This window comes from Octopus bimaculoides, chromosome 6, assembly GCF_046866305.1.
Source record: "Octopus bimaculoides isolate indiv1 chromosome 6, ASM4686630v1, whole genome shotgun sequence".
In the NCBI taxonomy this organism is placed as follows: Eukaryota; Metazoa; Mollusca; class Cephalopoda; order Octopoda; family Octopodidae; genus Octopus; species Octopus bimaculoides.
In genome coordinates this window covers 120,238,494-120,264,657 of record NC_142933.1, presented here as the reverse complement: position 1 = coordinate 120,264,657, position 26,164 = coordinate 120,238,494, and the positions used below count along the sequence as shown (strand labels likewise).

General features: G+C 36.3%; 1 protein-coding gene and 1 non-coding gene across 3 annotated transcripts in view; both read right to left on the bottom strand.

The window, feature by feature from the left end:
* Positions 1–26,164, bottom strand: part of LOC106877595 (protein ANKUB1) — a 59,507-nt gene that overhangs the window by 25,032 nt on the left and 8,311 nt on the right. The gene's annotated exons all lie outside the window — the stretch shown is intronic.
* On the bottom strand, positions 19,287–19,390 carry LOC128248220 (U6 spliceosomal RNA). The gene has a single exon (XR_008264508.1). It is a non-coding gene; the product is annotated as a U6 spliceosomal RNA (small nuclear RNA).

Genomic DNA, 26,164 nt, shown 5'->3' with positions numbered 1-26,164 from the left:
CTATTGTTGCTAGCACTGCTACTTCTAATATCGGAAACCAAGTAGAATATAAGAGTATATTATAGTATAATTTAGAAACCATTAATCTGTCACGAAACAAATAAAAAACAAGATATGACAATCGTCAGGCGAAAATCCAGCTTAAATGGAAATCAAGCTGTGAGAAAATTTCCATTTTGTTTTCTAAATGTGGTAAATAATAATTGTTATGTAGACACAAGTTGAATTACGATAGTGAAGCAGTATTGTTGATTAAATTGACACAATGTCTTACTGATACTATCGATTAGGGTCGACAGGATTTGAATACAGAACACAGGAACTAAAATGGTGCATTATCAGAAGTCTTCTTTCTCACTTTCTGTGTGTCTCTCATTCGTTACAACCACCTTCACGATAATTTCATTAAGATATACCTAAAGTTAATAGAAGTGCAAGTGCTTAATTTGTCTTCCAATCAGTACTGTTCACTTAGTAATGGACAACTGAGTATCGAAGTTTGTGATATTCACTGTTTTCACGAATGATTTAGCTACGTCAATTAAACCAGTCTTGGACAACCACTGGGGCACATGCAGCCACGAGATTTTCTGAATGTAACGTCTAAAGAAAAATTATCTTCAGTATTTTTAGTAGTGCGGTCTGCCGATTGATGGTTCATGTTTCATGCGGCCCTCTTCCCGATAAAGGTTGCCGATACCTGAGTTAAAATACTTATTTAATGATTTCTTTTTCATTGAGTACATAGCTATACTAATATATCTTCATAATGGAATGGGGTAAAGTCGCTGGTCGTTTGAATTAATACCAGTATATTACTGATACTCATTTCATAGAATCTGGACACACACACATGTTAAGTGGGACATAATGAGATTTGGACTCAAAACCGAAATGACTGAAACTAAATACCATACTCTTCTGTCCCGACCTCGATTGTCCATAATTTAAAAATCATATTAATTACCAAACTATGGAGCTATTAACCAAAATATAGCTTAGCTTATAAGACTTAACTGAATATTATTATAACTATCATTATTTCTTCTTCTTCTTCTTCTTCTTCTTCTTCTTCTTCTTCTTCTTCTTCTTCTTCTTCTTCTTCTTCTTATTATTATTATTATTATTATTATTATTATTATTATTATTATTATTATTATTATTATTTAGCAGCGAGCTGGTAGAATCGTTACCGTGCCGGACAAAATGTTTAGCGGCATTTCTTCGGATTTATGTTCTGAGTTCAAACGCCGCCGAAGTCGTGCCTGTCATCCTTCCGGATCGATAAGATAAGTGCCAGTTGAGCACTGGGGTCGATAATCGATTAACCCCACTCCCAAATTTCAGCCCTAGTATCTATAGTAGAAAAGATTATTATCATTATGTCAAGGCGGCGAACAGGCAGAGCCGTTAGCACACCGGGCAAAGTGCTTAGCAGTATTTCGTCTGTCCTTATATTCTGAGTTCAAATACCGCTGAGGTGGACTTTGCCTTTCAGCCTTTTAGAGTCAATAGAATAAGTACCAGTTGAAAACAGAAGTTGATGTGATCGACTTACCCTCTACACCGAAATTGCTGACTTTGTGCCAAAATTATTATTATTATTATTATTATTTTATGTTTGACTTTCATGTAGGTGTTATGCCTAGGGTACCATATATTTGAATTTGTACAGTGTTGTTCTCGAGAATGTTTTAAAATTTGAGATCACATAGGCAGTATTTTACGTAGGATATGGGCAGTTCCCATGAGCACTATCTTTTGAATTTCAGCCATTTTGGGGTTTCCTGGTATCTGAGCTAGGTAGTAATCAGCCTGTTTCGCTGTCATTCCCAGGGCACCTATGACAATAGGTATTGTTTTCGTCTTCAGATTCCACATTTTGCTAATTTCTATTTCAAGATCTTTATATTTGCTCAGTTTTTGGTAGGTCTTGACAGATACGTTTATATCAATTGGGACAGTCATACCAATGAGGAGGCATGATCTTTGTCTGAAGTCTTTCAGTATGATGTCTGGCCTATTTGCATCTATTTTCTGTCAGTTTGAATGGTGAAGTTCCAGAGGAGTGCAATGTGATCATTTTCAAGTACTGGGGGTGGTTTGTGTTCCCACCAGTTTTTATTATGGGGCAAGTCCAGGTTTTTGAAAATTACCCAGTGAATATATTGTGCAGCTCTATCATGCCTGTTGAGATACTCTGTAGGCGCAAGCAAACTGTACATAGAGACAACATGATCGATGGTCTCATTTTGTTGTTGGCATATACGACATAATGGGGAGCTGCCGTTCTTTAATATGTTGGCCTGGTAGTTCTTTGTAGGCAGGCATTGATCTTGGGCTGCTATAATAAACTCCTCTGTTTCTGATTTCAAGCCAGAGGCCATTAGCCATTGATGGGTTAGGGCTTTGTCAATATCTGCATTATTCGCTCTCTTTGGGTATTTGCCATTGAGAGGTTTTCCATGCCATTTATCAGTCATAATATCTAAGGCAGCAATTTTAGCACGGGTTTTCGAGCGCTTAGCTTTTTCTGTGGGTGTTTCTAGTTCGTCTAATTCTTGGATTTGTTGTAATTGGAATTCACTTAGATATTCCTTTGCTTATTTTGTTACTGAGTAAGATGCTTTCTTGCTTTCATGTTTTGAGACAAGTTTCAGCATCCAGTCCTCAGAGTTTTTCAGATAGGTGTCTAGGCCAATTGTGGCTACCTTCATTGTTAATACCAGCTGTAGAAGTCCACGGCCTCCCTCTTTTCTCGGCAGATAAAGACGTTCTATATCTGCCTTAGGGTGGTGCATTCTATGCATTGTCAACAGTTTTTGTATTTTTCTGTCAACATTACATATTTCAGTAATTGACCACTTAACGATATTGAAACTGTAAGTCACGGCTGGTATGGCTAGAGCATTGATCGCTTCGATCCTGTTTCTCGCGTTCAGCTCTGTCTTCAGTATTGCTTTCACCCTGCGATAACATTCTCTTCTGATCCTTTCCCTCATCACTGAATGCTTAATATTGTCCCCTTCAATTACCCCTAGGTATTTGTAGCTCTCCGCTGGTTCTAACTCTTTTATGACATTTTGCTGGTCAAGGTTCATTATTATTATTATTATTATTATTATTATTATTATTATTATTATTATTGTTGTTGTTGTTGTTGTTGTTGTTGTTGTTGTTGTTGTTGTTGTTGTTGTTGTTGTTATTATAATTATTATTATTATTATTATTATTGTTCAGTAGTTTTATTTTTATAACGTGCTTTCACTTCACTACCGAGCGCAGCTCTGTGCGCCTTGGGTATGTGCTGTGGTGCTCTTATGTTTACTGTATTGAAAGTGTTTATTATTATTATTATTATTATTATTATTATTATTATTATTATTATTATTATTATTATTATTCAGTAGTTTTATTTTTATAACCTGCTTTCATTTCACTACCGAGCGCAGCTCTGTGTGCCTTGGGTATGTGCTGTGGTTTGTTACGATGCTCTTATTGCTACCGTATTCAAAGTGTTTTATACAGGAGGAGTGCGGTGCCTAGTAGTGCTATTTTTCTGTATTATTATGTATTTGTCTGAATATCTTTTGTATCATACCTAATGCGCCTACTATGATAGGAATTGTTTCTGTTTTTAGATTCTACATTCGAGTTATTGTTATCATCATCATCATTAAGGCGGTGAGCTGGCAGAGTCGTTAGCACGCTGGGCAAAATGCTTAGCGGCATTTCGTCCACCTTTACGCTCTGAGTTCAAATTTCGCCGTGGTCAACTTTGCCTTTCATCCTTTCGGGATGCACTGGGGTCGATGTAATCAACTAGTCCCTTCCCCACAAATTTGAGGTCTTATGCTTCCAGTAGAGAGGATTATTATTAAGGTTTACGAGCTGGCAGAAACGTCAGCATGCTGGGTGAAATGCTTAACGGTATTTCGTCTGTCTTTACGTTCTGAGTTCAAATCCCGCCGAGGTCGACTTTGCCTTTCGTCCTTCCAAGGACGCCCTCACCAAAATTTCGGGCCTTGTGCCTAGAGTAGAAAAGTAATCGACTAGTCCCCTCCCCCAAATTTCAGGCCTTGTGCCTAGAATAGAAAGTATTATTATTATTATTATTATTATTATTATTATTATTATTATTATTATTATTATTATTATTAAGGCGGCGATCTGGCAGAAACGTTAAAACGCCGGGTGAAATGCCAAGCGGTATTTCGTCTGCCGTTACGTTCTGCCGTTACGATGTGCCGAGGTCGACTTTGCCTTTCATCCTTTCGACCCCTTGTCTGTCCTTGTTTGTCCACTCTATGTTTATCCCCCTGTGGGTAATAAAGAAATAAATCATTATTATTATTGTTTTTGTTGTTGTTATTGTTGTTGTTGTTGTTATTGATTCTTGTAAAGTGCACGTGTATCTTTCTTCACTCTCCTGGACAATTTTATTTACTTGGAGAATAATTACCTAGGAAAACCTGTAGCTGATATATGGTGATAGACAAAAATGAAGCTTTGTTTTTAAGGACTTTGTTTTATTTGCTTGCATTTGCTGGCGACCTCTCACTTTCAATTTGTCTACCAGACATGAAAAAGGCAAAACATTGCAATAGCAAATGAAACAAAAAAACGTTACACAAACAAATTACACAACCGAACGAAGGGAAACAAGAATAGAAGAATATTTCAATGAAAAATGAGTAGAAAATATCTCAAACAATGTAACAAATAATTTTGAAGATAGCGATACAAAAAACTACAACAGCAACAACGACATTCGCACAGGATCAGACATTTTAAATAGTTCATACAGTAGGTGTGTTAAAGCCAATTCTACCTTGATTGTAACATAAATATAATGTTTTAGTATAATACACACAGATAAAAAAAAGTAGTTGCAAAAATTTTCTAAAACCTGTTATTTGTGTTTCTAGTTTTTTTTTTCTGCAGAATTTAATGCAAGAGGGGACAAAGAAAATATCTTCGTTTTAAAAGAGCTGACCCCGGAATAGAATTATCATTGAAGCAGCAATTCCATCAGGTACTCCTGGAAATTGCAGAAGAGGTATTCGCCCATTCGAAAGGGGAAATGTTATGGTCTACTGCACTTTTAAAACCGAGAAAACAGCCTAAACACAGGCTGAATCTGTTATATTTATATATATATATATATATATATATATATATATATATATATATATATATATATATATATATATATATATATATATATACACCTTCACTTACACACTCGGGCCCCAGTGCACTGGGGCAAAGAAACAAAAGAATGAAGTTAACAGAGATTGGATCCGTGTCTGGTTGTCACTATGGGCAGGTGGCAAAGGCAAAGCTAACGGGAGGTGACAAGTTGCAAATCTTAATGGCATCCAAAGGCCAGCAAGCCACGCTAGAAATGTGACCAGCTGAGGACATCCAGACAAAAAGACGTGATTGATGGTACCAGTATAAGTGTAGGAATGAAATTCATTTAGTAGGTGCAAAACCAGATTCAAGTTACTTAACAAACAAGATCGATTGTTTTCAATTTTAACTCCAAAACAAATGCAGGTATAATAATAATAATAATAATAATAATAATAATAATAATAATAATAATAATAATAATAACAATAAAGCCATAACTGAAGACAGCCGCAGAAAGAAGAAAGGCCTCAGTATGGCCTGGGTGGACTACCAAAAGGCTTTCGACAGTGTTCCCCACACGTGGATTCTGGAAACACTAGCCATAAACAAGGTGGCACCAATTATCATAAAATACATAGAGCACTCAATGAACAAATGGCAGACAGTGCTACAGCTCCAAACAAAAGAGGGACTTGTGAAAACGAAAGCCATCCCCATTAGAAGAGGAATGTTCCAGGGAGACACGCTCTCTCCACTCCTGTTCTGCCTGGCACTCACACCTTTAACAGAATTGCTAAATAGAACTGGATGCGGTTACAAATGCTATGGAAAAACAGTCAGCCACCTTCTATATATGGATGACCTAAAATTATATGCAAAAAACGACAAAGAGCTAGAAACACTACTACAGACAGTACACGGCTTTACCAAGGAAATAGAAATGAAATTCGGATTAGAAAAATGTGCCAAAGCAACCCTGAAAAGAGGAAAATTAGTTAGAAGTAGCAATATAACACTAGATAAAGCCAATGAAATAAGAGAACTAGACGAAAGCCAACCATATAAGTATTTAGGAGTCAATGAACTAGATAGGATACAACATACACAAATGAAAGAAAAAATAAAGAAAGAGTACTATAGACGAGTTAGATCAATACTAAAAACAGAGCTCAATGCTAAAAACAAGATAATGGGTATCAACACTTTAGCTGTCCCAGTTATAAGCTACAGCTACAACATCCTTAACTGGACACTAAACGAACTATGTAAAATAGACAGGAAAACAAGAAAAATAATGACAGGATATAGGATGCACCACCCAAAATCTGACATAGAAAGGCTATATATACAACGCACAGAAGGTGGCAGGGGTCTTATACAGCTAGAAAACTATTATAAAATAACCACCATAGGACTGCAAAAATACCTACTCCAGAAGCAAGGGAAACTAATACAAATAGCCACAAAACACGAGCAAAACAAAAAACTGTTTTCAGTATTTAAGGAAGCTGACACATACAAACAAGAAATCAATCTACCTAACAAATACGAAGAAGAAGAAGAAGAAACAACAAAAGCTATAAAACAAATGAAATCCAAACTAAAACTAGAACAGCAACGGACCATGATAAAACGATGGCAAGAAAAGCCCCTACATGGTAAATACTGGGCTAAACTAAATGCGAAAGAAATAGACAGAGAAAAATCTCAGCAATGGCTGAGAAGCTCAGGACTCAAAGCAGAGACTGAAGGATTTTTAATTGCTGCACAAGACCAAAGCCTCCCCACCAGAAATTACCAAAAACACATAATGAAAAGAAATATAACAAGTAACTGTAGAATATGTGGAGATCGACAAGAAACAATAAATCATATTATCTCTGGCTGCCCAGTCCTGGTTAAGAAGGAATATATTCACAGACACGACAGAGCTGGGACCTATATACACTGGAAGCTATGCCAACATTATGGAATAACAACAGAAAAAAGATGGTATAAACACACGCCAGAAAAGGTCACAGAAAACGAGAAAGCAACCATACTCCGGGATATGCCAATACACACAGATAGAGAAATTAAGGCAAATAGACCAGATATAGTTGTCAAAGATCATGAAGAAAAAAAATGCTTTCTAATTGATGTATCAATACCAGCAGATGACAACGTTTCTCTAAAAGAAATGGAAAAACTTTCAAAATACAAAGACCTGGAAATAGAGATAACTCGAATGTGGAATCTAAAAACAGAAACAATTCCTATCATAGTAGGTGCCTTAGGTATAATAAAAAAATATTCAGACAAATACATAACAAAAATAGCAGGACTTACAAATATATATAACATACAGAAAATTGCACTACTGGGTACTGCACACATTCTACGCAAAACACTTTCAATACAGTAAACATAAGAGCACCACAGCAAACCACAGTACATACCCAAGGCGCACAGAGCTGCGCTCGGTAGTGAAGTGAAAGCACGTTATAAAAATAAAACTACTGAATAATAATAATAATAATAATAATAATAATAATAATAATAATAATAATAATAATAATAATAATAATCCTTTCTACTATAGGCAGAAGGCCTGAAATTTTTGGGGGTAGGGCTAAGTCGATTACATCGACCCAGTACTTAACTGGTACTTAATTTATCAACCCTGAAAGGATGAAAGGCAAAGTCGACCTCGGCGGAATTTGAACTTAGTACCGAAAGACGGACGAAATACCGCAAAGAATTTTGCCCAGCGTACTAACGATTCTGCCAGCTCGCCGCCAAACTCACACACACGCACGCACACACAATCCCTTAAAATTTGAAATAGGAACAATTTGGAGCATGCGAACAGTAAAGGCCGTGCCTATAATAATCGCTGCTTTGAAAAGAGTAAGCCAAGATATAAACAAATGGTTGAAGGAGATTAAAATAGAATTCTCGGTGGAGCTCCTACAAAACGTTTGTCTCTTAAGGACAGCTTGGATTATCAGGAGGGTTCTAAGCACTCGAAAAACTGTTGAAAACTTGTGGATACCTAAGGTCACAGGTAGTATTCCGCTACCCACATAAATCCTACCAGGAATAAGACCGAACGTGACCCAAACCAAAATAATAATAATAATAATAATAATAATAATAATAATCCTTTCTATTATAGGCACAGGGCCTGAAATTCGGGGGTGGAGTATAGTCAGTTACATCGATCCCAGTACTCAGCTGGTGCATCATTTTTTCGACCCCAAAAGGAAGAAAGGCAAAGTCGATCTCGGCAGAATTTGAACTCAGAATGTGCAGACAGACGAAATACTGCTAAGCATTTTTCCCGGCGTGCTAACGAGCCTGCCAGCTCACCGCAATAATAATAATAATAATAATAATAATAATAATAATAATAATAATAATAATAATAATAATAATAATAATAATAATAATAATAATAATAATAATAATAATAATAATAATAATAATAATAATAATAATAATAATAATAATAATAATGAAGAAGAGCACCGGGCTGAATAACAACATGGATGTGCTACACCGGGCTCCCTATACAAAAACATATCTAATCCAATAACATCGATGGAATTAGACAACAGAACCGGTGGAAGATTTGAAGGAAGCGGTCTTTTAACGAAGATAATTTTTTTTTTAAATATTTTTTATTCTTAAAAAATTAAATTTCACTGCAATACAAAGCACAAGTCCTCCTATGCACGATGTCTCAATGAAACCCGTGCGATCACACACGCAAAACCAACACCGGAAAGTTTACAAACTATATAAAAAAGAAATGGAACAAAATAGTAAGTACATATATTGAATAATTACGCATACACTCGAACGTGTACACAATGATATATACGTTTTGATACCCATAGAACTACACATGCATCTTAATGTTTACACAACTACGTGAAAATCACAGGACACACTCACGCACACGAAAACACATCTCACAAACGAAGCAAAACCAAAACTTTTTTTTCTTCTTTATTTATTTTCATTTTGTGAACAAACACAGACAGTGAACCATTCATAAGTTTAAAACGCCACACACACACACACACACACACACAAATACACTATGCCCGGAGATAAATCTATAAAAAAAAAAAATACAGATGAATACCGATCTGCTAGCCTTAAAAAAAACTACGCTACGAGCAATGTTTACATGCTGAGAACTCGGTGACGGTGTTGTCTCAAAAAACTGACCCTAAACAGACAAATCCGTCCCCTAATGTCAACGCCAAAGCTCGTCATGCCTCAATGATAACAAGGCAGATCACAAACCAGATTGGTCATCGACCGAATCACGAAGGGCCACTTACTCGAAATAGATCTGCTAGCCTTAAGAAGCTACGTCACGAGAGCTCGGAGACGGTGTTGTCTCAAAAAATGTACCCTAAGCAGACAGATCCGTCCCCTAGCGTCAACGTCGAAGCTTGTTATGCCTCACTGTTAATAAAACAAAATATAAACCGAAATGGTCATAGACCGGATTATAAAGGACCACTTACTCGGATAATGAACCAGATCCGAGACGAGAAATCTGCTACTGGTTCAAATCTTCCCGACACACAGGAGCTGGAAGTACCCCACAACCGGAATATTCCAACAGATGGCCATCCATGCTCGTCATCAAATAACCAAAAGAAAAAGAATGAAAAATGGTCTAGGGAAGATAATAAAGAAGTTCTTACAGCCTTCTACCATGCCATATATTTCCCTACAGATAAATCTAATACTGTACAAACCTACTTAAACTGGAGACAGAAACACCTTGAAGTAAGACCCTACATAGACAGTAACAAACTTGCCAACGTCAGAAGAAACATTATGAAAAAAAAATTACTAACTGAAGTAGAGATTGACCAAATTAAGCAAGCAGTAAAGGATAAAAAGAATGAAACTGCAGCTAAAGAAGATAGTACAGAGGAAATAATTATAAACCAGCCCAAGGCTGATGAAAATACAGTAATGATTGAAAGAGTTAAGGTAACTGACAGGCAAAGTGAAATACTCTCTGAACCAACCATAAACACTAATGCAGGTGAAAATCAAATAGATGAAGGAAGTCATACAGAAATCGACGCAACAGAACTACATGATCTAAAAAATCAAATCATGATTGAATGGCTGAAAATTAAAGAAACTAGTATGAATGAACGCGACACTCTCCCCAAAATTCGCAATTCTAACCAAAACCTGAAAATAATTGGTAAAATCCGCCTTGCACTTAAGGATATAATTTCAGCTAATGATGTTGATATTACAGATCTCAACCACCTGTACTATGCATCCGCAAGAATCTCAACGATTCTATGTGGTGAAAAGATTAGAAAAAGACAACACTCCCACAAAAAGCCTTCTTGGCAAGAACGCATTCAACACCAAATTAAGCTGCTTAGATCTGACATAGAATGTTTGAAAAACCTTAAATTTGACAAGAGTATCAAACCTACAAAGACCCATACACTAAAGAAAAAATATAATATGAAAACCATAGTTGACATTGATGTCACCATAGAAACCACCAAGCAAAAGGTATGTGCTAAAGCTGCCCGCATAGCAAGGTATGAAAAGCGTGTTAGATTCTTCCGAGATAATAATATGTTCAAAAATAACCCCAAAAATTTCTACAGGAAGATAGGGAAAACACCAGTAACAATAAAGTCTGTCCCATCAAAAGAAGAAGTGCAAGAATTTTGGAATAAAATCTGGGCAGAAGATAAAATACACAATGAAAAGGCCCCTTGGATTGATAGAATATCTACAGACCTAGACTCCTTAGAGGAGCAAAAGTGGGAGGGGGTCAAGGTAGAAGATATAAGATCTGCTCTCAGGAGGTCAAGCAAATGGAAGTCTCCAGGAAAGGATAAAATTCCTAACTTCTGGTTGAATGCCTTCCCAGAAAGCCATGAACTGCTAACAAAACTTTACAACGATGTTTTGCAAAATCCTAGTTTGATGCCCTCTTGGCTAGTTAATGGTTTAACATTCCTGCTTCCAAAAAATGAGGAAACAAACGAACCAAAAAATTATCGCCCCATAACCTGCTTAACAACAATGTATAAAACACTAACATCTGTCCTAACCGAGTACACCTATAGTTTTTTAATAGAAAGTAGCATATTCCCTAATGAGCAAAAGGGATGTAAACGTGGATCTTATGGTTGTAAAGATCAGCTACTCATCAATAAGATGATCTTAGAAGATTGTCACAAGCGACACAAAAACTTGTCAATAGCCTGGATAGACTATAAAAAGGCCTTTGATAGCCTACCACATGCCTGGATTAGGAAATGTCTGGAAATGTATAAAATAGCTCCTACTCTGCGAAACTTTTTATCTGTAAGTATGAGATCATGGAGAACCACACTGATGTTGAACAATGACAATGAATCTCTAAATGCTGGAGATGTAAGAATTTCATGTGGCATTTTCCAGGGTGACTCACTATCACCACTCCTCTTCTGTCTAGCCCTAATACCGCTCTCAAAATTGCTCAATGATGCACAGTATGGTTATAAAATATTTGATAAAAATATAAATCATCTCATTTACATGGATGATTTAAAGCTCTTTGCAAAAAATGACCAACAACTCAAAGGCCTACTAGCGATTGTTAAACAATTCAGTGATGACATCAGGATGCAATTTGGCCTTGATAAATGTGCAAAAGCTACCTTTATCAAAGGAAAAATGACAAATACATCTAATGTGAACCTTGACCAGCAAAATGTCATAAAAGAGTTAGAACCAGCGGAGAGCTACAAATACCTAGGGGTAATTGAAGGGGACAATATAAAGCATTCAGTGATGAGGGAAAGGATCAGAAGAGAATGTTATCGCAGGGTGAGAGCAATACTGAAGACAGAGCTGAACGCGAGAAACAGGATCGAAGCGATCAATGCTCTAGCCATACCAGTCGTGACTTACAGTTTCAACATCGTTAACTGGTCAATTACTGAAATATGTAATGTTGACAGAAAAATACGAAAACTGTTGACAATGCATAAAATGCACCACCCTAAGGCAGATATAGAACGTCTTTATCTGCCAAGAAAAGAAGGAGGCCGAGGACTTTTACAGCTGGCATTATCAATGAAGGTAGCCACAATTGGCCTAGACACCTATCTGAAAAACTCTGAGGACTGGATGCTAAAACTTGTCTTAAAATATGAAAGCAAGAAAGCATCTTACTCAGTAACAAAACAGGCAAAGGAATATCTAAGTGAATTCCAATTGCAACAAATTCAAGAATTAGACGAACTAGAAACACCTGCAGAAAAAGCTAAGCGCTTGAAAACCCGTGCTAAAATTGCTGCCTTAGCTATTATGACTGAAAAATGGCATGGAAAACCTCTCAATGGCAAATACCCGAAGAGAGCGAATAATGCAGATATTGACAAAGCCCATACCCACCAATGGTTAATGGCCTCTGGCTTGAAATCAGAAACAGAGGGGTTTATCATAGCAGCCCAAGATCAGTGCCTACCTACAAAGAACTACCAGGCCAACATATTAAAGAACGGCAGCTCCCCATTATGTCGTATATGTCAACAACAAAATGAGACCATCGATCATGTTGTCTCCATGTGCAGTCTGCTTGCGCCTACAGAGTATCTCAACAGGCATGATAGAGCTGCACAATATATTCACTGGGTAATATGCAAAAACCTGGACTTGCCTCATGACAAAAACTGGTGGGAACACAAACCACCCCCAGTACTTGAAAATGATCACATTGCACTCCTCTGGAACTTCACCATTCAAACTGACAGAAAGATAGACGCAAATAGGCCAGACATCATACTGAAAGACTTCAGACAAAAATCCTGCCTCCTCATTGATATGACTGTCCCAATCGATATAAACGTATCTGTCAAGACCTACCAAAAACTGAGCAAATATAAAGATCTTGAAATAGAAATTAGCAAAATGTGGAATCTGAAGACGAAAACAATACCTATTGTCATAGGTGCCCTGGGAATGACAGCGAAACGGGCTGATTACTACCTAGCTCAGATACCAGGAAACCCCAAATTGGCTGAAGTTCAAAAGATAGTGCTCATGGGAACTGCCCATATCCTACGTAAAATACAGTCTATGTGATCTCAAATTTTAAGCAAACACATAATTTTCTTATGGTTTCTTAAACATTCACTTGAACAAAACTGTACAAATCCAAATATATGGTACCCTAGGCATAACACCTACATGAACTTCTAACTTGTTGTCTCTTGAGGTCTCTGGGTGAGACTTGGATCCAACTTGTACAAATGCAAAGCAAAAGTCAAACATAAAATAATAATAATAATAATAATGATAGTAATAATAACAATGATAATGATTTCTTCATTAACCACAAGATTTTACATGAAGAAAAGCATTATGGACAACACAGGACAAAAAACCCAATGTGTATGTGTGTGAGTGTGTGTGTTATCATGTACATTGTTTTGTCTTGGTATAAAAGATGGGTTACAGCAAATATTCTGCTTAATACCAGATTTGCTTGTCAGTTGTTTAATCTTAACCAGTTGAGCATGTCCCTTGATTGCTGACGACATGTGCATCTCTGATCACGAGCAGAAGTAGTGGGGGAGCATCATAGCGATGTATTGAGAGGAATTCTTTGGAGTTTGAATAATTCATGGATATTTCGTTCATCATCTTTAAACAAACCTTATTCAGAGACCTTTTGAGCAGGATGGGCTTCTCAACCTCAAGAAAATTCTGACTGGGCCCCATCAGCAAGGTCATGCACTGTTTATCTTGATATAAGATCACCATGTCGCGTACATATGTTTGTGATGCATATGTCTGGTGTACCCTTATCAGACGGGTAGTTATGATGGGTGTATTGGGCTTCGTATAATTGTACCCCAGTGTCACTTTGATGGCATGCGCTGCTTCTCACTGAATAATAATAATAATAATAATAATAATAATAATAATAATAATAATAATAATAATAATAATAATAATAATAATAATAATAAGTATGAGATCATGGAGAACCACACTGATGTTGAACAATGACAATGAATCTCTAAATGCTGGAGATGTAAGAATTTCATGTGGCATTTTCCAGGGTGACTCACTATCACCACTCCTCTTCTGTCTAGCCCTAATACCGCTCTCAAAATTGCTCAATGATGCACAGTATGGTTATAAAATATCTGATAAAAATATAAATCATCTCATTTACATGGATGATTTAAAGCTCTTTGCAAAAAATGGCCAACAACTCAAAGGCCTACTAGCGATTGTTAAACAATTCAGTGATGACATCAGGATGAAATTTGGCCTTGATAAATGTGCAAAAGCTACCTTTATCAAAGGAAAAATGACAAATACATCTAATGTGAACCTTGACTCATAAAAGAGTTAGAACCAGCGGAGAGCTACAAATACCTAGGGGTAATTGAAGGGGACAATATCAAGCACTCAGTGATGAGGGAAAGGATCAGAAGAGAATGTTATCACAGGGTGAGAGCAATACTGAAGACAGAGCTGAACGCGAGAAACAGGATCGAAGCGATCAATGCTCTAGCCATACCAGTCGTGACTGACAGTTTCAATATCGTTAACTGGTCAATTACTGAAATATGTAATGTTGACAGAAACATACGAAAACTGTTGACAATGCATAAAATGCACCGCCCTAAGGCACATATAGAAGTCTTTATCTGCCAAGAAAAGAGGGAGGCCGAGGACTTCTACAGCTGGCATTATCAATGAAGGTAGCCACAATTGGCCTAGACACCTATCTGAAAAACTCTGAGGACTGGATGCTAAAACTTGTCTTAAAACATGAAAGCAAGAAAGCATCTTACTCAGTAACAAAACAGGCAAAGGAATATCTAAGTGAATTCCAATTGCAACAAATTCAAGAATTAGACGAATTAGAATTAGACGAACTAGAAACACCTGCAGAAAAAGCTAAGCGCTTGAAAACCCGTGCTAAAATTGCTGCCTTAGATATTATGACTGATAAATGGCATGGAAAACCTCTCAATGGCAAATACCCAAAGAGAGCGAATAATGCAGATATTAACAAAGCCCTTACCCACCAATGGTTAATGGCCTCTGGCTTGAAATCAGAAACAGAGGGGTTTATCATAGCAGCCCAAGATCAATGCCTACCTACAAAGAACTACCAGGCCAACATATTAAAGAGCGGCAGCTCCCCATTATGTCGTATATGCCAACAACAAAATGAGACCATCGATCATGTTGTCTCCATGTGCAGTCTGCTTGCGCCTACAGAGTATCTCAACAGGCATGATAGAGCTGCACAATATATTCACTGGGTAATATGCAAAAACCTGGACTTGCCCCATGATAAAAACTGGTGGGAGCACAAACCACCCCCAGTACTTGAAAATGATCACATTGCACTCCTCTGGAACTTCACCATTCAAACTGACAGAAAGATAGACGCAAATAGGCCAGACATCATACTGAAAGACTTCAGACAAAGATCATGCCTCCTCATTGATATGACTGTCCCAATTGATATAAACGTATCTGTCAAGACCTACCAAAAACTGAGCAAATATAAAGATCTTGAAATAGAAATTAGCAAAATGTGGAATCTAAAGACGAAAACAATACCTATTGTCATAGGTGCCCTGGGAATGACAGCGAAACGGGCTGATTACTACCTAGCTCAGATACCAGGAAACCCCAAAATGGCTGAAGTTCAAAAGATAATGCTCATGGGAACTGCCCATATCCTACGTAAAATACTGTCTATGTGATCTCAAATTTTAAAGCAAACGCATAATTTTCTTATGGTTTCTTAAACATTCACTTGAACAAAACTGTACAAATTTAAATATATGGTACCCTAGGCATAACACCTACATGAACTTCTAACTTGTCTCTTGAGGTCTCTGGGTGAGACTTGGATCCAACTTGTACAAATGCAAAACAAAAGTCAAACATAAAATAATAATAATAACAATAATAATAATAATAATAATAATAATAATAATAATAATAATAATAATAATAATAATAAAATCCCAGCAATGGTTGAGAAGCTCAGGACTCAAAGCAGAGACTGAAGGATTTTTAATTGCTGCACAAGACCAAAGCCTCCCCACCAGAAATTACCAAAAACATATAATGAAAAGATACATAAGAAGTAACTGTAGAATATGTGGAGATGGATAAGAAACAATAAATTATATTATCTCTGGCTGTCCAGTCCTGGCTAAGAAGGAATATATTCACAGACACGACAGAGCTGGGACCTATATACACTGGAAGCTATGCCAACACTATGGAATAACAACAGAAAAAAGATGGTATAAACACACGCCAGAAAAGGTCACAGAAAACGAGAAAGCAACCAATACACACAGATAGAGAAATTAAGGCAAATAGACGAGATATAGTTGTCAAAGATCATGAAGAAAAAAATGCTTTCTAATTGATGTATCAATACCAGCAGATGACAACGTTTCTCTAAAAGAAATGGAAAAACTTTCAAAATACAAAGACCTGGAAATAGAGGTAACTCGAATGTGGAATCTAAAAACAGAAACAATTCCTATCATAGTAGGTGCCTTAGGTATAATAAAAAAAATATTCAGACAAATACATAACAAAAACACCAGGACTTACAAATATATATAACATACAGAAAATTGCACTACTGGACACTGCACACATCCTACGCAAAACACTTTCAATACAGTAACCATAAAAGCATCACAGCAAACCACAGCACATACCCAAGGCACACAGAGCTGCGCTCGGTAGTGAAGTGAAAGCACGTTATAAAAATAAAACTACTGAATAATAATAATAATAATAATAATAATAATAATAATAATAATAATAATAATAATAATAATAATGATGATGATGATGATAATAATAATAATAATAAACTACAGACAGTACACGGCTTTACCAAGGAAATAGAAATGAAATTCGGATTAGAAAAATGTGCCAAAGCAACCCTGAAAAGAGGAAAATTAGTTAAAAGTAGCAATATAACACTAGATAAAGCCAATGAAATAAGAGAACTAGACGAAAGCCAACCATATAAGTATTTAGGAGTCAATGAACTAGATAGGATACAACATACACAAATGAAAGAAAAAATAAAGAAAGAGTACTATAGACGAGTTAGATCAATACTAAAAACAGAGCTCAATGCTAAAAACAAGATAATGGGTATCAACACTTTAGCTGTCCCAGTTATAAGCTACAGCTACAACATCCTTAACTGGACACTAAACGAACTATGTAAAATAGACAGGAAAACAAGAAAAATAATGACAGGATATAGGATGCACCACGCAAAATCTGACATAGAAAGGCTATATATACAACGCACAGAAGGTGGCAGGGGTCTTATACAGCTAGAAAACTATTATAAAATAACCACCATAGGACTGCAAAAATACCTACTCCAGAAGCAAGGGAAACTAATACAAATAGCCACAAAACACGAGCAAAACAAAAAACTGTTTTCAGTATTTAAGGAAGCTGACAAATACAAACAAGAAATCAATCTACCTAACAAATACGAAGAAGAAGAAGAAGAAACAACAAAAGCTATAAAACAAATGAAATCCAAACTAAAACTAGAACAGCAACGGACCATGATAAAACGATGGCAAGAAAAGCCCCTACATGGTAAATACTGGGCTAAACTAAATGCGAAAGAAATAGACAGAGAAAAATCCCAGCGATGGCTGAGAAGCTCAGGACTCAAAGCAGAGACTGAAGGATTTTTAATTGCTGCACAAGACCAAAGCCTCCCCACCAGAAATTACCAAAAACACATAATGAAAAGAAATATAACAAGTAACTGTAGAATATGTGGAGATCGACAAGAAACAATAAATCATATTATCTCTGGCTGCCCAGTCCTGGCTAAGAAGGAATATATTCACAGACACGACAGAGCTGGGACCTATATACACTGGAAGCTATGCCAACATTATGGAATAGCAACAGAAAAAAGATGGTATAAACACACGCCAGAAAAGGTCACAGAAAACGAGAAAGCAACCATACTCTGGGATATGCCAATACACACAGATAGAGAAATTAAGGCAAATAGACCAGATATAGTTGTCAAAGATCATGAAGGAAAAAAATGCCTTCTAATTGATGTTTCAATACCAGCAGATGACAACGTTTCTCTAAAAGAAATGGAAAAACTTTCAAAATACAAAGACCTGGAAATAGAGATAACTCGAATGTGGAATCTAAAAACAGAAACAATTCCTATCATAGTAGGTGCCTTAGGTATAATAAAAAAATATTCAGACAAATACATAACAAAAACACCAGGACTTACAAATATATATAACATACAAAAAATTGCACTACTGGGTACTGCACACATTCTACGCAAAACACTTTCAATACAGTAAACATAAGAGCACCACAGCAAACCACAGCACATACCCAAGGCGCACAGAGCTGCGCTCGGTAGTGAAGTGAAAGCACGTTATAAAAATAAAACTACTGAATAATAATAATAATAATAATAATAATAATAATAATAATAATAGGATACAGAAAATAGCACTACAGTGAAAATAAGAGCACCACCACAAGCCACAACACATACCCAAGGCACAGAGGTGCGTTCGGTAGTGCAGTGAAAGCATGTGAATAATAATAATTATTATCATCATCATCATCATCATTATTATTATTATTATTCATATACACTCAACAGATTAGCCTGTTGGAAAAGAAAAGAATCCTAACATCGGGCTACAACAAGTTGCCTTAGATGCCAAGAACCCTCCTATCAGGTTACAAGTAACCTTAGATGTAATCTTCCTAAGTATCCTAGCTGTCTCTGATAACACTGTATCATTATCCTGTTTTCTTCGCTGGTCCCCTTCTTCCTCTTTGCTCTATTATTTGCTGATGCTGTATTAGGATGACATCTGTAGTCAATCTGTATCGTTACTGATCCACTGCCGAGCGAGAGGACATCCCTGAAAGGTCCAGCTTCATTTTCGCTGTTACAAGCAGAGTTTTTCGGAAATTCCGGTCTCTCATAAACTGTTGTAAGGTAACGTTCATCGCCATCGTCGTCACCACTATTATTTCTTGACTTCTGAAAGTTTCAAGAAACTTTCTATTGCATGAAAAATATAGAACGCTTCCCGAATTTGCGTATCGTCCTTGCGCAGGGGCCATGCTAATCTTCCCTGTATCGTTCCAGTTTTAGAATATGTACTGCCATTATTATTATTATTATTGTTGTTGTTGTTGTTGTTGTTATTTCTACGTCAATCAAACCAGATAAATCAAATAATGAAAAAATAATGTTTCAAATCAGTCCAAAAATGTTTCTACGTTCGTTTGGCGATGAAGTTTTCTAGAAGGATGTTTAAAGAGTTTTTATTGCTCCTGCCCCCCCCCCCGCGGAAAAAAGTATTTAGGGGATGCTCTAAAAGTAGTAACCAGTTGCCTTACACAATCGTCGTCTGTCTAGGAAGAGATAATAGAGAAAAGGAACTGACCTGTCGGGGAGAGCGGGGTGAAAAAGGAATAACACAAGGAAAAAATCTCAAAAGGGAAAGTTAACACAAAACAGCTAAAACAAGTGAGGGGTATCAACTTCCTCAAAACAATATCGACGACACTTTTCTGAATCATATTGAAGAAGATATCGAAGGGGACGAAAAACAGATTCGCCAGCATTCGAAAATAAAACCAACAACTAGTAGATAAAATCGTATCTATGGTGCTTTGGATATTTCGATGAGATAAAAGTAATAGAGGTGCGGCTGGGTTTAAGAAAAAGGAAAATACACAATGGACCGGTTGTTAATAAAAAACAAAAGAAAAACATTACGAACGAACCAGTCCTACATTGAAGACGTGCTTGTATATCTATGTCAACCAACTCATAAAACGCTAATGGATGTCTTTGGGTACATGTGACATGCATATCATTGCGTTTTGTAATTTTATTTCCTCCATTTATATTTTGAATAAAGTTTTTTACCTTCCCCTCGTTTTTCTATAACTGATCTGTCTGTCATTCTTTGTAAGCCTCCTGGTTAGCGTTTCTATACATTTTTAAGTACCTCCTCCAGCCCTTGTGTCTAATAAAGAGACTACCACTACTACTACTACTACTACTACTACTACTACTACTACTACTACTACTACTACTACTACTACTCAACGTTTCAGAATAGAAATACACCACAGGAGAGACATTATATAGTTTATTGAACCTGGAGCAATTTAGTCACATCTCTTAATTTTTCAAGTAGCCGTAGAATGGTGATCTTAAGTAGATTACGCAAATATAAATAAGAGAGGAGAAAAAGTGCATTAACATATAACTTTTATGTGGAGATTAACTTCAGAATGCGGAAAGGATCTTCGATCAACTTTGCATAGGCCTAGTACTTTATCTCTGTAGAAGCTTCCCGTTTTTGTTTAATACATGAGGTACTTTGCAAAATAGGATGTAAAATATTAAGAAACAACGGCAAAATGCAATAAATATATTGCAGCAAAATTTATAAGCATGTCCTTTTTAAAACGAAGTAAATCGGCACTATAAAAGAGAAGGTTAATTTAATTACATTCTTTAAATGAACTTTCTGTATACTTAATGTAAAGTGCACTTTTATATACAGAAAAATAGAAGCAGAAAACGTGGCGTTTTATACTCTTAGGCATGTATTGATTTCTGAGACAGGTGCAATAAGAGTGATTCTCGGAGTCGACGTACATTCAATTTAAATGATTCAATACACCACTGCACTTATTGACTTCGGATGGATAAAGGGTAAATTCGAACTTGGTCGGATTAGACCTCAGGAATATAAAGGATAACACTATATTGTGAGAAGCATTTAATTTGATAGTTTACTTTCTCTGCTAGTTTGCCAACTCTTTTAATAGTGATTTAATAACGCAGAAGAAATTACTGAAGTTGTCTTACTACCATATAGAAAACGTTAACATATACAGGAACAGAAAAGAACAAACAAACAAAAAAAAAAAACAGTGTCATTTTTTTTGTTATGTAATTGAAAACGAGTTTTGCTGTAATATTTCAATATGGCTCTGAAATCTAAATCTTACATGTCGAGTAAACTCCTTCTTTTACATCCAGTTCTATATTAACAAATAGTAGTCAATAGCCTTTTCTCCATGATACAACACATTGCTAACAATGTTAGCATCGTTAATATAATAATTGCACAGCTGGAAGTGATCTGCAAATGAATATTTAGCATAGAAATCAAAACTTCCGAAACATTTTGATTGAAATTACTGATGTTTCAAAGTAAAAAGTGATGACGGTCATACTGCCAGTAAAATATTTCCCTTCGCCGATATGCACGGGCGTATGCATGTTAGTGAGAATAATTACAGTCAATTAATTATCCAAGTTCTGCCATAAAAACGTATTCCAGCATCAGAGTATATATTTGTGTAATGGGAAAACGCTCAAATTCCATGGTTGATTAAGAAATAGAAAGATTGACTGGGCGTGTTACTTGGATGATATACGTGTCACATTATGACCTTGAAAAGGACATTTTTTAATGTTTAGGTATGAAGGTACTGACTCTGATTATGGTTTTCACATACTCTCTGATACCGATGAGAGCGATGTGGTTGATGCTCTTGGAAAGAAGCAATTTGATGGCTGCAGGGGAAACGTGTACAAAGGGGAAGAAGATCAGGACGAAATGATTGGTGTGAGGAAACCTGGGTAAACTAGATGTAGGAAAAGCAGAGACAAGTGAATGAGATGTGGATAAATGTAAGACGAGATTAGCCAGCTCTGAGGAGGGTAAGGGTAAGGAGATAGCACCCCATCACCACCACATGGGCTAATGGTTGGAGTGTGTATGCGAACAACTTTAAGCCATTAATTCAGTCGGCCTTTCCCACTGCAGTCTAGGATGTACGTATGTATAGCGCAGAACTGTACCAGATGTGGGGGAAGTACTCTGCTGTGAATCTCATTTGAACTTTGTAGAGGGTTAGCAATTGCAGGGAGTTGAAGTATTTTGACATTTTGAAATGGAAGGTCGGCTTCTAAGATGCAATCTTAGTAATGATGAATGGGCTATGTTGAAGCTATGAGATAGCAAGCAGATATCATCTGTGATTGTGAAGTCGAGCAATAGAGTGACTTCGAGTTCTCTTGTTATGCGTTGTTAACGTTCATGAATGGCTCATAGGATCATTTTCTTGATGTGTATAGTGACTGTTTCGTTGTTCTGTTGATGGAGCAATACTGACTTGACTAACATTGGAGAATGTTTCGAAATCAAAGAATCAGTGACGTTATTTAGGCTTCGTGTAAGTGATGGTTGAATGAGAAAAGTTAGGGAGGAGCGAAGGGTAGTCACATACACAGCTGTGGATGTTGTCAGACTTGCTGGTCAACAGTTATAGAAGAGAAAGAGCACAGAGGACGAACTCGAACCTTGGAACATACCATAAGAGAGCCCCATCGGTACATGCTGCGATAGTGCATTCTCTGAGAAAGTCTTCGATCCAAGAGACGAGAAACGAATGGAGTCCAAAGGCACTTTTCTTAGGAAATTCGCATGATAGACACGGTCGAATATTTGATGCTGTAAGATTGTTTTTATCAGATTTCTTGAAGCAGTCCTACTGGTAGTAATTTGTTTGAACGTACCTGACACTTTGTAATTAATTGAAAAGTTTTCAATGAGCTGATGTTACATGGCAAAAAAGAGCATGTCAGCAATTGTTGTTGGCTGAGAATGAACAGTTTTATCCCGAAATAAGACAGCAGTCATTAAATCATTAATTAATACATTTATTCTCGTCACTTTCCAGTTACTTCCGTTCTCCATTTTCTCTCATTGTCTTATTCGCTTTACTTTACTACCAACTAAATAGAATAAGAATTGCTTAGAAATTGCTTAGTCTTCAAAATTGGATTCTGAAGAACCCCAAGATTCTGTGAAAAAATTCTGTGTCCCACAAGATAGGCTGTCTTTACTGGAATTTAATATTGAAATATTTTATAAAGCATCAGTGTTCACCAATTTGAAAATAATAAGTTTTTTTTTATAGTGAATATGTTCTTTCCCTAAAATCCTTTAGAAGAGAGGAAGAGTTTGTAAAATATAAATATTGCTACGTGATTTTGGAAAATTGTATAAGGGATTAGCGACGAATAAGTTTTGAAAACGACTGGCTTAGAAGCTTAGCAGAAACAGAACAAGACCAATGAAAGAATATGTACTAAATCTCCTTCAGCTGGGAAGCCATTTTGTTTGACACAATGAGCAAAATTCAGTTCTATTTAATTCAATTTGACGTCATTATATTTTTAAAATTAAAAGTACAAACACCATTTTATCTAATGATAACAACAACAACAACAACAACGACAACAACAACAACAACGACGATGACAACAACATCGACAACGACAACAACAATCAGTATGAACAACTTCGGACTTTAGTTTTATCAAAAACTAAAGATAAACAAAGAAAAGGCTAAGTGAAACAAAAAGCAAAAATATGTGATAAAACGAACAAATATTTGCTCTTAAAATATACATGTAAACACATGCACAGGTAGACCTGAAACACAATACCGGAAGAAGTATACATATATATATATATATATATATATATATATATATATATATATATATATAGGGTATCTAAGAGATACCGCCACGCTGAAAATAACAGTCAAATCTTGACTCTAAACCACAATAAATGTTCATATAGCACAAGGAGCGAAGACGAAGATAAAATAAACTTGCTAGTTTATTTTATCTTCGTCTTCGCTCTTCGTGCTATATGAACATTTATTGTGGTTTAGAGTCAAGATTTGACTGTTATTTTCAGCGTGGCGGTATCTCTTAGATACCCTATATTATAATTTTAAATAATTGTTACCTTTGATGGTTTTTATTCCCATGCTGGCCACTTGATAAGATCAATATTTTAAATATCGATCTTATCCTTATATATATATATATATATATATATATATATATATATATATACAAAAGTAAATGAGTATATGCATATATACGTACAGGTATGTGCATACCGACATCCACCTGTATGTATAGGTGCATATCTGGGTACAGGACATTGCACACAAACGTAGACGAGAACACACGAGCCACATAGAGAACATTCTACTTCTTCAGCTACCCACGTTTTAACACCGGCGTTTCGACGAGCTTCGACACACGAAAGTGCATACGTAAGACTTCACATATACACAAACACAAGCTTACATACATACGCAAACACGCGCGCATACACACAAACACACATACATACGCACAAATACTAAAAAACACATGCACAAACACAGACCAAACCCAGATAACCAACCAAACAAATGTTGATTGAACCAGATTACGAGACACTGTGATGTCGCTGAATCTGCTAGAAATAGCAGCCAAATATCCTCACAAATAACACTTTACCGACGAAAAGCAAGAAAAAAATCGGAAATGATGCACTGCAAAATATAAGAGGGGGACGGTCGGTTAAAGCTGGAGCATATTACGTCGTGAATCTCCTCGATCATAGCCGATGTGGAGCTATAGCATTATATGTATATATATTGATTTAAAATTTTGGCACAAAGTCAGCAATTTCGGAGGTAGAGGGTTAATCGGGCTCATCAACCTCATTATTCTTTATTCTTATTTTCCCGAACCCTAAAAAGATGAAAGGTAAAGCTGACCGCGACAAAATTCGAAATCAGAACGTAAAAACGGATGAAATGCTGCAAAGGATTGTGCCCCGAGCGGTAACCATCTGCCAGCTCGCCGTCTTGATATATGTACATGTATTAGATCAGGGATTGTCAACCATTCTTTAATCAAAGACTTCTTTGATTCCTATTTTACTTGGGTGGATTCCCACAGCCATTCGATGTTTGAAAATCCTATTGTATTTTTATAATTAAATATTATTATGACTTGTATAAACGTAATTGTTAAAATATTTTGTGTATTGTGGACGTATAACCAATTTATTGCACATAGACTTTACTGACCTGAAACACAATTTTTCATGGTCCCTGAAAGGCTTCTGTGGAACCCCAATTTACTATATTGCATTTGTGGATGCAATATGGACCCTCTGTTCCCTCCAGTGCACTCCAGTTGGGAACCTCTGTATTAGGTCCCTGTGCACTCCAGTTGAGAACCTCTCTATTAGGTGTTCATATAAATTCGTTGAGCGTATGACGTTATGAGACATTGAAACAAAGCAAACATTTACATCCACATCCACGCAGTTCTTAACTTTGGGGGATTTTATGGCATTCATTCTTTTCCTAAGTAGTTTTAGTGAAGTGAAAAGGATTGAAAAACAAGACTAGAAACAATGTCATTGTATCTGTGAGTGGCCAGCTCACCAGCTCTTGTACAAAAGACACATGCACGCATACAGATCGTCATGCATACAAACATGCATACATACATAATACATACATACGATATATGTGTGTGTGCTCATGTATGTATCTATGTATGTATATAGGTAGGTAGGTAGGCATGTAAGCATGTATACATACACACGGAGATTAATTGCAGCCATAAAAATCAAGCATATGTAAATATATATAATACTCATGCATTTATACACACACTTGCAAAAGAGATCATAAATATACGTTAGCAATCAATATACACGTGAGTTACATATACTCATGGATATATATATATATATATATATATATATATATATATATATATATATATATATATATATATATATATATATATACATATATATATATATACATATATATATATATATGTGTGTGTGTGTGTGTGTGTGTGTGGAGGCGCAATGGCCCAGTGGTTACAGTCCGCTGTAATAGGATCGCGGTTTCGATTCCCAGGCCGGGCGTTGTGAGTGTTTATTGAGTGAAGACACCTAAAGTTCCACGAGGCTCCGGCAGGGGATGGTGGCGAACCCTGCTGTACTCTTTCACCACAACTTTCTCTCACTCTTACTTC